A 20,025-nucleotide genomic window follows, 5' to 3' on the forward strand; every position below is an offset into this window, starting at 1 on the left:
TCACAGACATGATACGTGAATTGGAGTCGCAATCATTAGAACAAAGGCGTTTTTCGTTGCGACGGGATCTTCTCATGAAATTTCAATCACCAGTTTTCTCCTCCGATTGCGAAAACATTCTGTTGGCACCCACCTACATAGGGAGAATCTACCATCGCGATAAAATAAGAGAAATCAGGGCTCGCATAGAAAAATTTATGTGCTCGTTTTTCCCGCGTGCCGTTCGACAGTGAAACGGTAGAGAGATAGCATGAAGGTGGTTCATTGAACCCTCTGCCAGGCACTTTATTGTGAACAGAAGAAAGTTTCTGAGATATGGAGCTACAGAAGAATGCTGAAGATTAAATGGGTAGTTCACGTAAGTAATGAGAGGGAACTGAATACAACAGGGTAGACAAGAAATTTGTAGCATAACTTGACTAAATGAAGGGATCAGTCGAGAGAATACATTCTGAGACATGAAGGGAGCACTAATCTACTATTGGAGGGAAGTAATGTTGGGGGAGGAGGGGGAAAGTGTGAAAATCGTAGAGGGAGACAAAGAGATAAGCCCAGTAAGTAGATTCAGAAGGATGTAGCTTGCAGTAATTATTTGGAGGTGAGGCAACTTGCTCAAGAGAGTGTAGTGTGGAGAGATGCATCAGACCAACCTTCGAATCGAAGACCACAACAACAACAGCGAAATAACTGGAAACTATAGACTGAGAAGTAGAGAAAAGCAACGAAAAGAGCTGAAAACTTTGCATAGCTACGCCAACTGTTACTCCACAGCATTCTGTAACAACTTCCTATACCATGTGGAATAGCGTTTATATACACCAAAAGACGCAACTTAAAAATTGCGAAACCGTTTGTGTGTGTGTCTCCAATCGACTTAAATAAACACAACTATAGTGGACTATTGGCCTGTTCATTCAGTTTTATATTTTAATAGTTTTAACACCTTTTTTACTGTAAGAACTGTCAATCTCTTAGGCATAACGAAAATTAGATCTGGGAAATATTCAGCCGACGGCAGCTCAGTACGTTTGCTCCTTGTAGACTCGTTAGGCACGGTGCTGCTTCAAAGCATCCTTGTGAGAACCCGAGTCCGGCTAGGACTGGCACCTGCCGAGGGCAGGAGAGGCCGCGGAGTTGCGCCCAAGTTGTGGCGCTGCCTGTTCAGATCTTCATCGAGTTGCAGTCCCGCGAGAACTCTCGGGCTCAGGCCGTAGTTTCGCAAGAGCCCTGCGCGCGGAGCTCTGTTAAGCAGCGCCCCTGTCGGCGCGGCTACCTGGCGAACACATTAGTAGGAGCGTTGGGGTTTCTCCAAGACTGCACGCCAGTAACGACATGTGTGTGACACTGTAGTGGGCTGACCTATTTATACACTCCTGGAAATGGAAAAAAGAACACATTGACACCGGTGTGTCAGACCCACCATACTTGCTCCGGACACTGCGAGAGGGCTGTACAAGCAATGATCACACGCACGGCACAGCGGACACACCAGGAACCGCGGTGTTGGCCGTCGAATGGCGCTAGCTGCGCAGCATTTGTGCACCGCCGCCGTCAGTGTCAGCCAGTTTGCCGTGGCATACGGAGCTCCATCGCAGTCTTTAACACTGGTAGCATGCCGCGACAGCGTGGACGTGAACCGTATGTGCAGTTGACGGACTTTGAGCGAGGGCGTACAGTGGGCATGCGGGAGGCCGGGTGGACGTACCGCCGAATTGCTCAACACGTGGGGCGTGAGGTCTCCACAGTACATCGATGTTGTCGCCAGTGGTCGGCGGAAGGTGCACGTGCCCGTCGACCTGGGACCGGACCGCAGCGACGCACGGATGCACGCTAAGACCGTAGGATCCTACGCAGTGCCGTAGGGGACCGCACCGCCACTTCCCAGCAAATTAGGGACACTGTTGCTCCTGGGGTATCGGCGGGGACCATTCGCAACCATCTCCATGAAGCTGGGCTACGGTCCCGCACACCGTTAGGCCGTCTTCCGCTCACGCCCCAACATCGTGCAGCCCGCCTCCAGTGGTGTCGCGACAGGCGTGAATGGAGGGACGAATGGAGACGTGTCGTCTTCAGCGATGAGAGTCGCTTCTGCCTTGGTGCCAATGATGGTCGTATGCGTGTTTGGTGCCGTGCAGGTGAGCGCCACAATCAGGACTGCATACGATCGAGGCACACAGGGCCAACACCCGGCATCATGGTGTGGGGAGCGATCTCCTACACTGGCCGTACACCACTGGTGATCGTCGAGGGGACACTGACGGTACATCCAAGCCGTCATCGAATCCATCGTTCTACCATTCCTAGACCGGCAAGGGAACTTGCTGTTCCAACAGGACAATGCACGTCCGCATGTATCCCATGCCACCCAACGTGCTCTAGAAGGTGTAAGTCAACTACCCTGGCCAGCAAGATCTCCGGGTCTGTCCCCCATTGAGCATGTTTGGGACTGGATGAAGCGTCGTCTCACGCGGTCTGCACGTCCAGCACGAACGCTGGTCCAACTGAGGCGCCAGGTGGAAATGGCATGGCAAGCCGTTCCACAGGACTACATCCAGCATCTCTACGATCGTCTCCTTGGGAGAATAGCAGCCTGAATTGCTGCGAAAGGTGGATATACACTGTACCAGTGCCGACATTGTGCATGCTCTGTTGCCTGTGTCTATGTGCCTGTGGTTCTGTCAGTGTGATCATGTGATGTATCTGACCCCAGGAATGTGTCAATAAAGTTTCCCCTTCCTGGGACAATGAATTCACGGTGTTCTTATTTCAATTTCCAGGAGTGTATTAGCGGACAGGAAATAGTTAATAAACATATCTACACACAGTCGTGTCCGATGTCATGTCTATTAGCAATCTATATACTGAGTTAACTCATTATGAATGAAGACGCTTTCTGTACAACGAGACTCGTTTTATTATAGCGCAGCCATAACAAGAGACCTTGTGATGATGAAAGCCATGGGATAACGTTATACACATAATCAGATTGCGATAGTGTCGTTAACAGGGTATAAAATGGTAGTGCATTGGCGGAGCTATCATTTGTACTGAAGTAATTTATGTGAAAAGTTTCCATAGTAATTACGGCCGCACGACGGAAATTAATAGACTTTGAACACGGAATGGTAATTGGAGATACAAGCATGGGAATTCCAATTCGAGACTCATTATGGAATTCAATATTCTGACATCCACAGTATCAATAGTGTGCCAAAAATACCAATTTTTCAGACATTACATCTCACCAAAGGGAACGCAGTGGCCGACGACCTTCACTTAACGACCGAGAGCAGCGGTGTTTACTTAGAGTTGAAAAAAAAAGCAACACTGTGTGAAATAACAGCAGAAATCAATGTGGAACGTACGATGAACGTACCTGTTAGGATGGTGTGGCGAAATTTGGGGTTAATGCGCTGTGGCAGCAAACGACGGAAGCGAGTGCCTTTGCTAACTGCATCGCACGACATCGCCTGCGGCGCCTCTCCTGGGCTCGTGACCATCCCGGTTGGAATCTAGGTGACTGGTAAACCGTGGCCTGGTCAGACGAGTCCCGATTTCAGGTGGTAAGAGCTGATGGTAGGCTACGAATACGGCGCTGACCCTACGAAGCCACGGACCTAAGTTTCTAACAAGACACTGTACAAGCTGGTAGTGGCTCCATAATAGTATGGACTGTGTTTACATGAAACTGACTGGGTCTTCTAGTCCAACTGAGCAGATAATTGACAGGAAATCTTTATGTTCGGCTACTTGGAGACCATTTACAGCCTTTCGCGGACGCCTCGTTCCCAAACAACGATGGATGACAATGCACCATGATAGCGAACCACAGTTGTTCGTGATTTGTTTGAAGAACATTCTGGATAATTCGAGTGAATGACAGGAATCCCACTGAACATTTATGAGACATACTAGAGACGCCAATTCGTGCACAAAATCCTGCAATGGCAATACTTTCGGAATTATAGACAGCCGGTGCAGTCATGGACTGTGTGGCTGGTCCCGGCGGAGGTTCGAGTCGTTCCTCGGGCATGGGTGTGTGTGTTTGTCCTTAGGAGAATTTAGGTTAAGTAGTGTGTAAGCTTAGGGACTGATGACCTTAGCAGTTAAGTCCCATAAGATTTCGCACACATTTGAACAACAATTATGGACAGCTACACAGGCAGCATGGCTCAACATTTCTGCAGGGGACTGCCAACGACTTGTTGAGTCCATGCCACATTGAGTTGCTTCACTACACCAGGCAAAAGAAGGTGAGACACGATATTAGGATGTGTCCCATGATTTTTGTCAGTGTTTAGTAAATTTTGCAATGGACCCAAAACTCCCTACGAGGTACATTTGATAGCTAATGATGGACTGTACTGATAACAAAACCCACCATCTGATGAAGAGTGATAACGTATCCTCACTAGGAAAATAACTTTCAGCCATTGGCAATTTGCTTTTCCTTCAAGGGTGTTATATGATAGCTAATTGCTAATTGTCTCACAACGAAACGTTTCGTAATATGGCCGATGGTGTGGGAATTCTCATAAATCAGCCCAATGATAGCATGCAGACAATAAAGGTTGCAGCATACGAGGGGCCAGACAAAGAGTCTACACACAACTGGACTCTTTTATGATGTCTAATGGAAGTTTGTTCTCATCATAAAGATGACGACAGTATGAGATCAATGACAATAGTATGAGGTCACTATGACAATGGTTGCTTCTCAGACTAATCGATGTGCATGCGACAGTACGCGCTGTAAGAAAAATGGTTCAAATGGCTCTGACCACTATCGGACTTAACATCTGCTATCGGTATTACGGTGCACTCTTCTGAGCAGAAATTCTTGCCTTCCTTTCACCTCACTTCACTGACACCCACTGTATCTAGATGGGGACTTAGCATTTCACTTTTCAGAATTTGTAACTTCGTTAACACATTCAGACATATGACATTCCACGTGCCGGCTCATAGAACGTTGTTGTTTCGTTGATTATTCAGCACGTACAATACGCACGTAAAATACACTTAAAAGGCGGTTTACAAAGAGATGTAGCACGGAGAAATTTGCTGTAAAGTGTCTCCACTATCAAAAGAGTTCTGGGAAAACCGTGTTCTACTATTGAAGCACATGCAAAATTTTTGTCCACGTAAAATCTGGTCTGTGATGTAAAATTAGTTTTGCATTATTACAATTTCACATCACTAACTTACCAACGTTTCAAAATTCTGGAGTCGTCACAAGACGCATGTAACTTTTTTTCTTTATAACTTTTCTGTATTTTGCCGGCCGTTGTGGCCGATCAGTTCTAGGCGCTACAGTCAGGAACCGCGCGACCGCTACGATTGCAGGTTCGAATCCTGCCTCGGGCACAGATGTGTGTGATGTCCTTAGGTTGGTTAGGTTTAAGTTGTTCTAAGTTCTAGGGGACTGATAACCTCATATGTTAAGTCCCATAGTACTCAGAGCCATTTTTTCTGTATTTTTCATGTTTCACTCGACCAACGAGTGCATCTTCGGGAACTGCGGGGCCGAGGGCCACTCCTTAAAATATCGGTCTGTGTATAGTACCACCGCCATACATAAGCACATACATATACATGGACGAAATAATAAACTAAAAGTCACTTATTGGCACTCAAAAAAAGCAAATACCAAGACGAGTAAAGGAGCAACTACAACCGATAACTGTGCAGTCGACAATAATGATTTAACAACGCCAGAACAATCGAATTTTTCCACTAAGAACTCAATGCGCTGTGTATCATTTCACTCAAAGAATGAATTAAAAAAATAAAGTATTCTAGGTTTTCAAGCCCCATCGACTCGAAAAAATTCTCTAGCCTATGATGGCTTTATCCGCCGACTTTTTCAGGAGTAAAACCACTGTTGGGCCTGGATTTTTTCCTTTATTGTTATTTCGATTTCACACAACAGGGCGGGCTGCCATGGGACCAAAATCTGCTCTTTAGCAACAGGATACATCAACTGTATTTAAAGACGGTTGAAATATATGAAATGAGACCAGATTATTTTGTAAGAAGTACGTAGGTAGACTAAGCTGATGATTTTTTCATAAAATCAATAAAAAGTAAACTGGGATATTGTAAAATACACATACACTATGTGATCAAAAGTATCCGGACACCTGTCTGAAAATGACTTCCAGGTGCGTGGCGCTCTCCATCGGTAATGCTGGAATTAAAGATGGCGTTGACCCACCCTTAGCCTTGATAACAGCTTCCATTCCCGCAGGGATACGTTCAGTCAGGTTCTGGAAGGTCTTTTGGGGAATGGCAGCCTACTCTTCAGGAGTGTTGCACTGAGGAGAGGTATCGATGTCGTTCGGTGGCGCCTGGCACAAGTCGACGTTCCAAAACATCCCAAAGGTGTTCTATAGGATTCAGATCAGGACTCTGTGCAGGCCAATCCATTACAGGGATGTTAGTGTCGTGTAAAAAATTCCGCCAGAGGCCGTGCATCATGAACAGGTGCTCAATCGTGTTGAAAAATGAAATCAAAATCCCCGAATTGATCTTCAACAGAGGGAAGTAAAAGGTGCTTAAGACAATGTAGGCCTGTTCTGTGATAGTGCCACGCAAACAATAAGGGGTGTATGCCCCCTCTATGAAAAACACGACCACACCGTAACACCACCGCCTCCAAATTTTACTGTTGGCACTACACACTCTGGCAGATGACGTTCACTGGGCATTCGCTACACCCACACCCTGCCATCGGATCGCCACATCACGTACCGTGATTCATCACTCCACTCAACGTTTTTCCACTGTTCAGTCGTCCAATGTTTACGGTCCTTACACCAAGCGAGGCGTCGTTTAACTGTTATCTGAGTGATGTATGGCTTATGAGCAGCTACTCGATCATGATAGCGAAGTTTTCTCATCTCTCGTCTAACTGTCATAGTACATGCAAGGGTCCTGATGTAGTTTGGAATTCCTGTGTGATGGTGTGGATATATGTCTGCCTATAACCCAATACGACCCTCTTCAACCGTCGGCAGTCTCTGTCAGTCATCAGACAAGGTCGGCCTGTACGCTTTTGGCAGGTACGTGTCCCTTCACATTTCCACTTCACTATCAAATCGGAAACAGTGGACCTAGGGATGTTTAGGAGTGTGAAACTCTCGCATACGGACGTATGACACAAGTGACACCCAATCACCTGACCAGTTCGAAGTCCGTGAGTTATGCGATCGCCCCATTCTGCTCTCTCAAGAAGTCTAATGACTACTGAGATCGCTGATATGGAGTACCTGGCAGTAGACGGCAGCACAAAGCACCTAAAATGAAAAACTTACGTTTCTGAGAGTGTCCAGATACTTTTTATCACATAGTGTAGATGGAAAGTGATGATGGCTTCTGAAACTCGTTTGTCTAGTTTATATTACAGTTAAAATATAGCTCTAATATGTGACATAGTGTAACTGTGATGTTAGGTGACACGTGAAAAAGTTGTCATGACGAAGGTGTGATGGACTATGGAACCGTGTAGAACCGCAGGTAGCGACTAGAAGTCAGTAGAGTTGATTAAGTGGGAGGAGAAAATGTCAGGATGGTATGAACTGGCGCGTTGTGACTAGATTTCGAAACAGGGGTACATACCGGGAGGGATTTTGTCGTTGGGGAGTCGGTTAATTCTTTGGAGGGAGAGAATGGTTAAGGCATGGAGGTACATGGAAGGTGGAATATGCATGTAGTGGCGCAGCAGAGCACCTAAATCGGTTATTACTGGGATTAGGTTTTGTGCTTAATGTAACGGATCGGCAGTCTCACAAGGAAGAGAAGAATGTGTGGGAAGTGCTCGAGTTGCTACAGGATGCAAGATGGGCAAAGTAGGCGGCTGCTGAAGGTGAGGCGGAGTGCATGCATTTCCTGAACTTCAAGAGACTTACAGAATTTAGGCGAGGCAGACATGGTTCAAAATGGTTCGAATGGCTCTGAGCACTATGGGACTTAACATCTTTGGTCATCAGTCCCCTAGAACTTAGAACTACTTAAACCTAACTAACCTAAGGACATCACACACATCCATTCCCGAGGCAGGATTCGAACCTGCGACCGTAGCGGTCTTGCGGTTCCAGACTGAAGCGCCTAGAACCGCACGGCCACACCGGCCGGCTGAGGCAGACATGCAGGAAACATAGGCGTACATTACAATGAGGTGATAGATGGATTTATTGGTGAGGATAATGGCAGATGGACGTAGACCCCAATGCGGCCTGTTAGTAGTTTTACTAGTTTTAGTCGGTTTCGGGCATTCCGTTGGATGGTAAGAAGCTGTTAATTTTCTGTCGAGTCTTCTTCTTCTTGTTCTTTCGCTTACGCCATAGTCCCACAACGATCGCAAGGTCGGCGTGGTTACAACGGATGTGGCAATGTTAGTTTTAGGGATGGCCGGATGCCCGTCCTGCCGCCACCCCGTACCCCCGGACGGAATCAGTGTACCACAACTGTCTGCGTCTAGTGGAAATCGTGAAACAGTGCGGACCTGGTTCAAATGTCTGTAACGCGTGTAGCTGAGGCGGAACGTGGGGACCAGTCCGGTATTCACCTAGTGGGATGTGGAAAATCGCCTAAAACCACATCCAGGCTGGCCGGCACACCGGCTCTCGTCATTAATCCGACGGGCGGATTCGATCCGGGGCCGGCGCGCCTACCCGAGTCCAGGAAGCAGCGCGTTAGCGCTCTCGGCTACTCTGGCGGGTCTGTTAATTTTCTGTCGAGTATTAGCCCTAAATACTTTTCTGTGATAGTCAGATGTAGAGATGGAAATCTGGGCTAGGGAAATGTCGAGTGGTGCGACCAAAGGTAGTGGCTGGGTTTCCTTTGGAGTTATGTGAAGTTTGCTCGTATTACACCACTAGACAAGGAGATAGAGAGGCCCCGGAGGGAGGCATGGGATACTGCTTAGATAGGGGTTAGATAGGGGATGTCGTCAACATACTGCAGGAGCTACGTTGGAGATGGTGGTTTGAGAATGTCTGCAGCGTACAGAATGTAAATGAGGGGTGAGGGGACAGAGCTTTGAGGGGCACTTACAGTGGGTGAAAGATGCGAATGAAGGCATGGTTGACTCTGACATATGTAGGGCGGTGTTGAAGGAAGGATGTTGTAAGGTCGGGACTGGCACAGCTTTCCTCTTACGCAGGCACGATTGCAAACTCTGCCACCTAAGTGGCACGTGCGCGGAAGTGAGTTGAGCATCTCGAAGATGCCCCGGCGGGTCCGAGTGACGTCACGTGGCGTGAGGGCCCGCCGCCACGATTGAAACTGACGCTCGCTCATCCCTAAAAGCATCAAGCATCTGTCTTTGCTTGCCTTCGATATCCAGAGCTTACCCTCAATCCTCACTAAGTGCGTACACCTGGTCTGTGTTAAAATTGTTGCTGTTCATTCCAATTTCAGCCGCGTCCTTCGCAATATGTTCACGCATGGAAAAAACTCTAGTGCTTTAAACTGTACTTTTTGTCTGTTTTCCAGGCAATGCTGAGCTTCGGTGGGTTTGTCAATCTCCGTTTGGTTAATATGTTTACAATGCTCGGTACAACTATCTGCAATTGTAATCGTCAGCTGTTTTCGACGCAGGAAAACTTGTGCTGGACCAGGACTCGAACCAGGATTTATCGTTTATCACGAGCAGTCACCTAAACAACTACGGCTAGGCGAGGACGCCTGCAGCTCGATCCAAATGTCACCTAATCACAATGCTCATGCTCGCACAGTTCGCGATTTCCGCTCAGGGAGATAAGTTTTATATTGACACTGTAGCCGTCAACGACGTATCCATGCCTAGGACTAAAATAACGATATAATAAATTGTGCGATGATATGGTTTGTGAGTACGTGACATACGGACGTTTAGGTCGGTTCTGGGGGCGTGTTCGGATATCCAAAATGGTCAAGGCGACCCCTCTTGATAAGCAGGAAATCCGCTTTCGACAAACGGTGCGGCATAAAGATTTGCATGAGTTGCAGACAGCTGACGTCGTTGCGTAATCGCAAATTAGATTAGATTAGTACTTGTTCCATAGATCATGAATACGACACTTCGTAATGATGTGGAACGTGTGAGGTTAATAAAATGTGTCTATACAAGCTATTACATTAAACAAAATATTACATGACACTTAATATTTTTAATTTTTATTTCGGGGGGGGGGAGGGGTTGGGTAAATTACCCACTTACTATATCCAAAAATTCATCTAATGAGTAGAAGGAGTTCCCATTAAGAAATTATTTTAATTTACTTTTAAATGCTATATCGCTATCTGTCAGACTTTTGATGCTATTAGGTAAGTGAACAAAGACCTTTGTGGCAGCATAATTTACCCGTTTCTGAGCCAAAGTTAGATTTAACCTTGAGTAGTGAAGATCATCCTTTCTCCTAGTGTTGTAGCCATGTACACTGCTATTACTTTTGAATTCGTTCGGATTGTTAATAACAAATTTCATAAGTGAATACATATATTGTGAGGCTACAATGTAAATCTCTAGCTCTTTAAATAAGTGTCTACAGGATGATCTTGGATGAGCTCCAGCAATAATTCTGATTACACACTTTTGTGCAATGAACACTCTTTTACTCAAAGATGAGTTACCCCAGAAAATGATGCCATACGAAAGCAGAGAATGAAAATACGCGTGGTGAGCTAATTTACTGAGATGTATATCGCCAAAATTTGAAATGACACTAATAGCATAAGTAGCTGAACTCAAACGTTTCAGCAGATCCTCAGTTGTGTTTTTTCCAGTTCAACCCCTCATCATGGCATACACCTAGAAATTTTGAATATTCTACCTTACCTACCGATTTCTGATCGAAGTCTATATTTGTTAATGGTGTCATTCCATTTACTGTGTGGAACTGTATATACTGTGTTTTGTCAATGTTTAATGAGAGCCCATTTGCAGAGAACCATCTGATGATTTTCTGAAAAACATCGTTTACAATTTCACCAGTTAATTCTTGTCTGTTGGGTGTCATATTTCTTAAAATTTTGAACGGCGTCTGAAACTAACCAATTAAGATCAAAGCAAATAGATAACTCCACAGGATACCCTTCTGTGAGGCTCTTCAGCTGGTTCAAATGGCTCTGAGCATTATGGGACTTAACATCTGAGGTCATCAGTGCCCTAGACTTAGAACTACTGAAACCTAACCAACCTAAGCACCGCACACACATCCACGCCCGAGGCAGGATTCGAACCTGCGACCGTAGCAGCAGCGTGGTTCCGGACTGAAGCGCCTAGAACACCTCGGCCACAACGGCCGGCCGCTCTTCAACTGGATACGGCATACGTGAAGAAGGTTGTTGCTCCTTTTATTGGCCCAGTTGACGCCAGAACCCGTGTTGCACAGTATTAACGTAATATCTTCTGTGGATTTTCCGACGTACTCACATACCGCAACGTAGCTCACTGTGAGTCATTCAGAACGTGTTACGGAAGCGATATCAGACTAGTGCACACCGCATTCCCCTCGTCGTCGCGTGCCAGGCCTCTATATAGGCGGTATGAGGAGGAATGGTGGTGGGCTCAGCAGACGCAGCGGGGAAGCGGCCCTGCAGCCGTTCGGCGGCGGGCTGGCCGGGCTAACGGGCACGGGCGTCTCCGTGGCAACCGACTTGTTACCGGTGCGCTGTTTGCGCCACGCCGGGGCGTAATGATGTTTACCTGCCGCGGCGGCGGAGGCGGTGGCACGCGTGTTTTCCGCGCCGCCAACGCCGCATCGGGCGCCACATCCGCTGGTGTCGCCCCAGGCCAGGTGGTGGGCGGGTCAGCGACGTAGGTGTTCGTCCCAACTCTCCATCTCGCAACAACAGTTGCCGGGGGAACCACCGCTTATAAACTCCTCGTTGCTGTTATTAAGCTTCGCAAAATGTGACCCGTCTGAAATAGCTCTACCGGTGGCAGATGCTGGAACTAACCACGCGGAGGAATATGGTATCCGACAATATAAAACAAATTCAATGTAGCCCTGTGCCTTGCGACGTGGACTTCAGGAGGGAAGAAATCTTTACTGTTGACAGAGTAAGAGCAGTTGACGTAAGTATTAATGATACAGTTATTAGAATTAATGTTAAAATTGTAAAAATACCGCGTGATCAAAAAGTCAGTATAAATTTGAAATGTTTATAAACGACGGAATAACGTAGATAGAGAGGTAAAAATTGACACACGTGCTTGGAATGACATGGGGTTTTAATAGAATTAAAAAAAAAAACAAGTTCACAAAATTTCCGACAGATGGCGCGGGACAGCAAAACGTCAGTGACTTTGCATGACAGTCTTGTATAAAAGGAGCTGTAATGAGAGAGAGAATCAGACGCGCCAGTAGTCGCAGCTTGTTGACGGTACCTGAAAAGGCGCTTTTAGTGAAGCTGCATTATCAGAATGGGGAATGTGCTAGTTCAGCGTTACGATCCTTGTGGTGTCACCGCCAAACACCACACTTGCTAGGTGGTAGCTTTAAATCGGCCGCGGTCCATTAGTACATGTCGGACCCGCGTGTCGCCACTGTCAGTGATCGCAGACCGAGCGCCACCACACGGCAGGTCTCGAGAGACTTACTAGCACTCGCCCCAGTTGTACGGACGACTTAGCTAGCGATGCAACACTGACGAAGCCTCGTTTATTTGCAGAGATGATAGAATAGCCTTCAGCTAAGTCAATGGCTACGACCTAGCAAGGCGCCATAGCAATTGATAGTTATCGTATGAAGCATGTCTCATCAAGAACGATGTATACAAATGATGGATTAAAGTTAAGTATTCCAGAAGCTACGTACTTTTCTTTATAGCATTCATTACGTATCCTGTTTCAGACCTCACGCCATCCTGCGTGCATTTCGGCCTTCTCTAGCAATATAACAATCCTATCGCCATAGGAAGGGGATTCGAACGGGTAAAGGTCCGTTGACAAAAGCAGCTGCGGAGAGAATGATTTCGAAGTTCGAAGCCACGGGCTTTTTAGACGATAGACCCCGCAGTGGCCGACCGAGCACAAGGCGTAATGCTGCTGAGACCGTTCAAGAAGACATGGAGACTGTAGCGGGTTCGTCTATGCACGGGGAAGTCAGCGCTCGTGCAGTCGCACGTCGCACCGGCATTCCATACACTACTGTTTGGTTGGCACTGAGGCGTACCCTGCGATGCTATCCGTACAAAATCCATTGGCATCATGAACTGTTACCTGGTGATTTAGTGAAGCGGAGGGCATTTGCGGTGTGGGCGTTTCAAAAGATAGCGGAAGATGACGATTGGTTGAGTAACGTGTTGTGGAGCGACGAAGCCCATTTCGCGCTCCGAGAGTCTGTCAACACCCACAACTGCAGAATTTGGGCTACCGAAAATCCTAGAACTGTCGTGGTAACTCCATTGCACGACGAGAAAGTCACAGTATGGGTTGGATTTACCACATCTACCGTTATCGGGCCTTTTATCTTCGAGGAAATGCGTGGTTCTGATTCTGCAACTGCTACCGCGACGGGTGAGAGGTACGCCGATATGTTACAGAATCGCATCATTCCCAGCCTGGCTGATAAACATCTGCTGGAACGTACGATGTTTATGCAGGATGTCGCTCCACCTGATATTGCTGGACGCGTGAAAGATCTCTTGCGAGCGTCGTTTGGTGATGATCGTGTGCTCAGCCGCCACTTTCGTCATGCTTGGCCTCCCAGGTCCCCAGACCTAAGTCCGTGCGATTATTGGCTTTGGGGTTACCTGAAGTCCCAAGTGTATCGTGATCGACCGACATCTCTAGGGATGCTGAAAGACAACATCCGACGCCAATGTCTCACCATAACTCCGGACGTGCTTTACAGTGCTGTTCACAACATTATTCCTCGACTACAGCTATTGTTGAGGAATGATGGTGGAGATATTGAGCATTTCCTGTAAAGAACGTCATCTTTGCTTTGTTTTACTTTGTTATGCTAATTATTGCTATTCTGATCAGATGAAGCGCCATCTGTCGGACATTTTTTGAACTTTTGTATATTTTTGGTTCTAATAAAACCCCATGTCATTCCAAGCATGTGTGTCAATTTGTACCTCTCTATCTACATTATTCCGTGATTTATTCAGTTTCCACATTTATACTGACTTTCTGATCACCCGTTATGTAAAACATAAATATAAAATATAAAAAGCTATAAAATAAACACCCTAATAAAATACAAACACGAAATTAGCCTTCAAAACAACAAATTATACTAGCGCAAAACTATATTCGGGAAAAAATCACATTCCCCGAAAACTTAAACCCGGGTATTTACAAAATTAACCGAAGTACTTGCACAAAATTTTATATAGGACAGACAGGAAGAAATTTCAAGCTCAGATTCAGAGAAAACACGAGAGAAACAAACAATATCCAGTCCACCTTCTTTACAGACATCAGAAATGAAAAAGACGAAGTTGACAACATTGAGAGCCGGCCGCTGTGGCCGAGCGGTTCTAGGCGCTTTAGTATGGAACCGCGCGACCGCTATGGTCGCAGGTTCGAATCCTGCCTCGGGCATGGATGTGTGTGATGTCCTTAGGTTAGTTAGGTTTAAGTAGTTCTAAGTTCTTGGGGACTGATCACCTCAGGTGTTAAGTCCCATAGTGCTCAGAGGCATTTGAACCATTTGAACAACATTGAAAATGCACTACGTACCCCACACAAAATCCCGGAAGGTCCAGTCACAAATATTTTGGAGGAATTTGAAATGCACATACACACTAAGGGCTACTACCACGAACAAACCGATTTCAAGCACACAGGGTTTTAATAAAAATTATTCAAATTTTATATAGCGGTAACAGTTAACCAAAACACCACAGACGGCAATAACTGTTCCGCCCACAGCTCGTGGTCTCGCGGTCGCGTTTTCGCTTTCCGAGCACGGGGCCCCGGTTTCGATTCCCGGCGGGGTCAGGTATTTTCACAGGCCTCGAGATGACTGGGTGATTGTGTTGTCCTCATCATTTCATCATCATTCATTTACGTGGCGAGATTGGACTGAGCAAAGGTTGGGAATTTGTACGGGCGCTGATGACCGCGCAGTTGAGCACCCCACAATCCAAGCATCGTCGTCATGAATAACAGTTCCATTGATAGACGACCTGCAGACGACATAAGTATCTTTGAGTAAACAACTAGCTGTCAAACTTAAGTTCCTACGACTGTCAAAATAATAAAAAACGTATAACAACATAAGGAAAACATTGAACCTTCGAACAACTTTGAAGAGCTAAGAAGTACATAAGACACACCACAAAATTTTCATGACTGTTCTTACAAAGATCAATGAAACAGAAAGGCTACTTGGAGAGAAAAATAATTTGTAAGTTTTGAAATAGTGCACAGTGGAATTGTTATTAGTTGATTATATTTGTCACATTGTATTAATATTTGTGGAATGTGGCCTTCAAACAAGCAGGAACAGCGATTTTGAGGTTAATTCTAGTAAACATATCGTTCTATTACTGTTTATGTGATGTGTACCACCATCACTCTATCAACAGTAGCAACTTCTTTTAGCGTGAAGTTCAAGTTGAGGAAAAGGGTTACATTCAGTTTGTGCAATATTGGCGAATACCGTATTATTCCGTTTGCAACCAATAACATGAAAAATCACAAAAATAATGGCGTTCGTTGCATCACAACACGTCAATTACATCCCGAGAAATTGCGAAGCGAAGTTGATGCTTGAAGTAAACTAAGCGCACAGCAACCGCACGCCCTGAGACTCAAGCGTGCATCTCACGCTGCCTGTGTCAGCGGCTCACACAATGGGAAGGTGTGCACAATTCGCAAAAATAAACAAGTAACACGACCAAGGAGAAGTTACGTTTTTCAAATTGTAAATGTATGTTTATTCTACCGAAATGACAACTAGAACTACGATTAACGATAACACACTTGAAGTCACTTTGCTGGACACATTTACTAGTTCCCTTTCACCCACAGAAACTGTATTGTTGTGGATTACATCCAACATAGAAAATACACCCACATCTTGAACAATGAAACTGTCACGTCAGCATATGTTCGAAGTGCTCTCCGTTTGCATCAATACACGTTTGCAGACGGGTAACGAGAGAGTGTTAAATAGATTGTAGAGCCTCTACAGATGTTGCGGCACACGCCTTAGTAATACGATGTTGCATATCCTTTATAATCGTTGGGGGTTCTTGATACACTCTGTCTTTCACCACAGCCCAGAGAAAGAAGTCTAATGGCGTCAAGTCGGGGACCGTGCTGGCCATCGCACAGTATCTCCCCGCCCCATCCACCCATTTGGGAATGTCGCATCTAGAACGTCTCTGGCAACTTTTGCATTGTGCTCGGGACATCTGTCATGTTGGAACCACATTGATAGACGAGTTTCCAATCCTAGATCCTCCATGAGGAGCGCTAGTGTGGTTGAAAAAAATGTGTGTGAAATCTTATGGGACTTAACTGCTAAGGTCATCAGTCCCTAAGCTTACACAATACTTAACCTAAATTACCCTAAGGACAAACACACACACCCATGCCCGAGGGAGGACTCGAACTTCCGCCGGGACCAGCCGCACAGTCCTAGTGTGGTTGAAGAAATGATGCATACCGCTGTACCAAACTTTACAGAAGCTTCTGTAAAGTTTGGAAGGTAGGAGACGAGGTACTGGCAGAAGTAAAGCTGTGAGGACCGGGCGTGAGTCGTGCTTCGGTAGCTCAGATGGTAGAGCACTTGCCCGCGAAAGGCAAAGGTCCCGAGTTCGAGTCTCGGTCGGGCACACAGTTTTAATCTGCCAGGAAGTTTCATATCAGCGCACACTCCGATGCAGAGTGAAAATCTCATTCTGGGATCAGTAGTGACGTTTACATGTTGAATAAAGTGCGTCCACGCCGCAGCTAATTTACGTTTTTCTCATATAGTTCAATAACTGTCGCCAAGTATATTTCAATATCTACATCTACATCTATACACCGCAAGCCACCTGACGGTGTGTGGCGAAGGGTACTTTGAGCACCTCTATCGATTCTCCCTTCTATTCCAGTCTCGTATTGTTCGTGGAAAGAAAGATTGTCGGTATGCCTCTGTGTGGGCTCTAATCTCTCTGATTTTATCCTCATGGTCTCTTCGCGAGATATACGTAGGAGGGAGCAATATACTGCTTGGCTCCTCGGTGAAGGTATGTTCTCGAAACTTCAACAAAAGCCCGTACCGAGCTACTGAGCGTCTCTCCTGCAGAGTCTTCCACTGGAGTTTATTTATCATCTCCGTAACGCTTTCTCGATTACTAAATGATCCTGTAACGAAGCGCGCTGCTTTCCGTTGGATCTTCTCTATCTCTTCTATCAACTCTATCTGGTTCGGGCCCCACACTGCTGAGCAATATTCAAGCAGTGGGCGAACAAGTGTACTGTAACCTACTTCCTTTGTTTTCGGATTGAATTCCTTAGGATTCTTCCAATGAATCTCAGTCTGGCCACACAGAATTTTCCGTGTGGTGCTTACAATTAAAATTGCTTGGTATGAATGGAACGCACACAATACTGGAGTTCATCTATCAAGTGAGTTTCACCCTTCCGAATGCAGAAAATAGTATTACATATTTAGCGACTTCTAATCAAGCTGCGGGCCTATGGGGTATCGTCTCAGTTGTGCGACTGGATTCGTGATTTCCTGTCAGGAAGGTCGCAGTTCGTAGTAATAGACGGCAAATCATCGAGCAAAACTGAAGTGATATCAGGTGTTCCCCAGGGAAGCGTCCTGGGACCTCTGCTGTTCCTGATCTATATAAATGACCTGGGTGACAATCTGAGCAGTTCTCTTAGGTTGCTCGCAGATGATGCTGTAATTTACCGTCTAGTAAGGTCATCCGAAGACCATTATCAGTTGCAAAGCGATTTAGAAAAGATTGTTGTATGGTGTGGCAGGTGGCAGTTGACGCTAAATAACGAAAAGAGTGAGGTGATCCACATGAGTTCCAAAAGAAATCCGTTAGAATTCGATTACTCGATAAATAGTACATTTCTCAAGGCTGTCAATTCAACTAAGTACCTGGGTGTTAAAATTACGAACAACTTCAGTTGGAAATACCACATAGATAATATTGTGGAGAAGGCGAGCCAAAGGTTGCGTTTTATTGGCAGGACACTTAGAAGATGCAACAAGTCCACTAAAGAGACAGCTTACACTGCACTCGTTCGTCCTCTGTTAGAATATTGCTGCGCGGTGTGGGATCCTTACCAGGTGGGATTGACGGAGGACATCGAAAGGGTGCAAAAAAGGGCAGCTCGTTTTGTATTATCACGTAATAGGGGAGAGAGTGTGTCAGATATGATACGCGAGTTGGGATGGAAGTCATTAAAGCAAAGACGTTTTTCGTCGCGGCAAGATATATTTACGAAATTTCAGTCACCAACTTTCTCTTCCGAATGCGAAAATATTTTGTTGAACCTAACCTACATAGGTAGGAATGATCATCAAAATAAAATATGAGAAATCAGAGCTCGAACAGAAAGGTTTAGGTGTTCGTTCGTTTTTCCCGCGTGCTGTTCGGGAGTGGAATGGTAGAGAGATAGTCCGATTGTGGTTCGATGAACCCTCTGCCAAGCACTTAAATGTGAATTGCAGAGTAGTCATGTAGATGTAGATGTAGATCTAACAATCAGCCAGGAAAGTTCACTGGCTTAAATACACAGCCCTTTTCCTCACGACTAAAACACGTTATAGCGTGAGCTGCCGAACTGCATCTCCCCTAGCACGCAGCGGCCGTTCACAAGGGACCCCCGCCTGTGCCACTGCCCCCTATTGTGCCCTGTAGTCTGCGCGGTTACTAGCTAACTTATTTCGTGTCCACTCTTAGCTTTAGAAAGTTCCAATTCGACGCGGCGAACAGAAGAACAACGTTTCCTTTCAATGTGTCTTGGCTGAATACTCCATTCCCTGAATCATCACATACTGTTGTAGCGTACTTCCATCTCAGATGCTGGTGAAAAAATGGCAGCCCACTATCGAGGCCTTCCGTCGTCGTCACTAGCTGCGACTCTAACCAGACAGAAACATCGTGGACGGCACCGAGACCTGCAACGTGCGGGGGCGCAGTCAGAGGAATCGATGCCCGACAATGGCAACAGCGCCAAAGGGTGTGCCACGGGAGGAGGGGGTGGGGCGGAGGAGGCCCTCTTAAAGGCAATCCCCCGGTGCAGCGCCGCGCCGGCTTATTACGGCGGCCTGTTTGATCTTAATTAAACTCCGCTTTGGATCCGGAAACCGCCTCCTCGCAAAATTGGCTGAAGGAGGCGGCCGCGATCCGTGCACCGGCGCCGGTGAAACTGCGACCTAGGCAGCAGCGGCGGCGGCGGCGGCGGCGACGCGGGGGCGGAGACGACGCCGCCCCGCCGCCGAAGACGCCGCCGCCGTCGACGCCTCGAAGAAGGGCCTCGGCGGCGCTTCGCTTCCGCCTGGCGGCGCGGCACCCGCTTTGCAATTCCGCAACCCTAAGTGGCGGCGGCGACGCCTACCGAATAGGCGAGAAAGGAAAACTTTCGCCACTTGGCGCAAGAAACAGAGGCAGAGCGTGGCAGTCAGACTGCCGCTCAGGTCGCCGCATAATTCACCCCCCCCCCCCCCCCCCCACTACTTCCTCGACCGCTCGAAATTAGTTTCCGAGAGCGGTGCGGTACCTCACACTGAGACCAGCAAGTTCAGCTGCGGCCGACGCGCCGACCGGGACAAAGCTAAACGTCAAGGATTAGTCGCTTTCTTCTGCGGGCGACTCTCGAAGAAACACAGGGTGCGTTTAAAGATTCTTGAGTGTAGTTTCATTCTATCGTTGCAACTACAAAAAAATACGTATTTCTTTCACCAGATGCGTTTCGCTTCATTGAGGTAAAGCATCATCAGTGGTGTGTTATTAACTTATTTACATTCTGATTTTCTTTAAGATCGAAAAACAGTTACTCTTACGCAGTACACCAATACACAGCAACACGTACAATTAACTCAACAAAAAACAAAAAAGAAA

The sequence above is a fragment of the Schistocerca piceifrons genome, chromosome 6 (genome assembly GCF_021461385.2).
Source record: "Schistocerca piceifrons isolate TAMUIC-IGC-003096 chromosome 6, iqSchPice1.1, whole genome shotgun sequence".
NCBI classification, from domain to species: Eukaryota; Metazoa; Arthropoda; class Insecta; order Orthoptera; family Acrididae; genus Schistocerca; species Schistocerca piceifrons.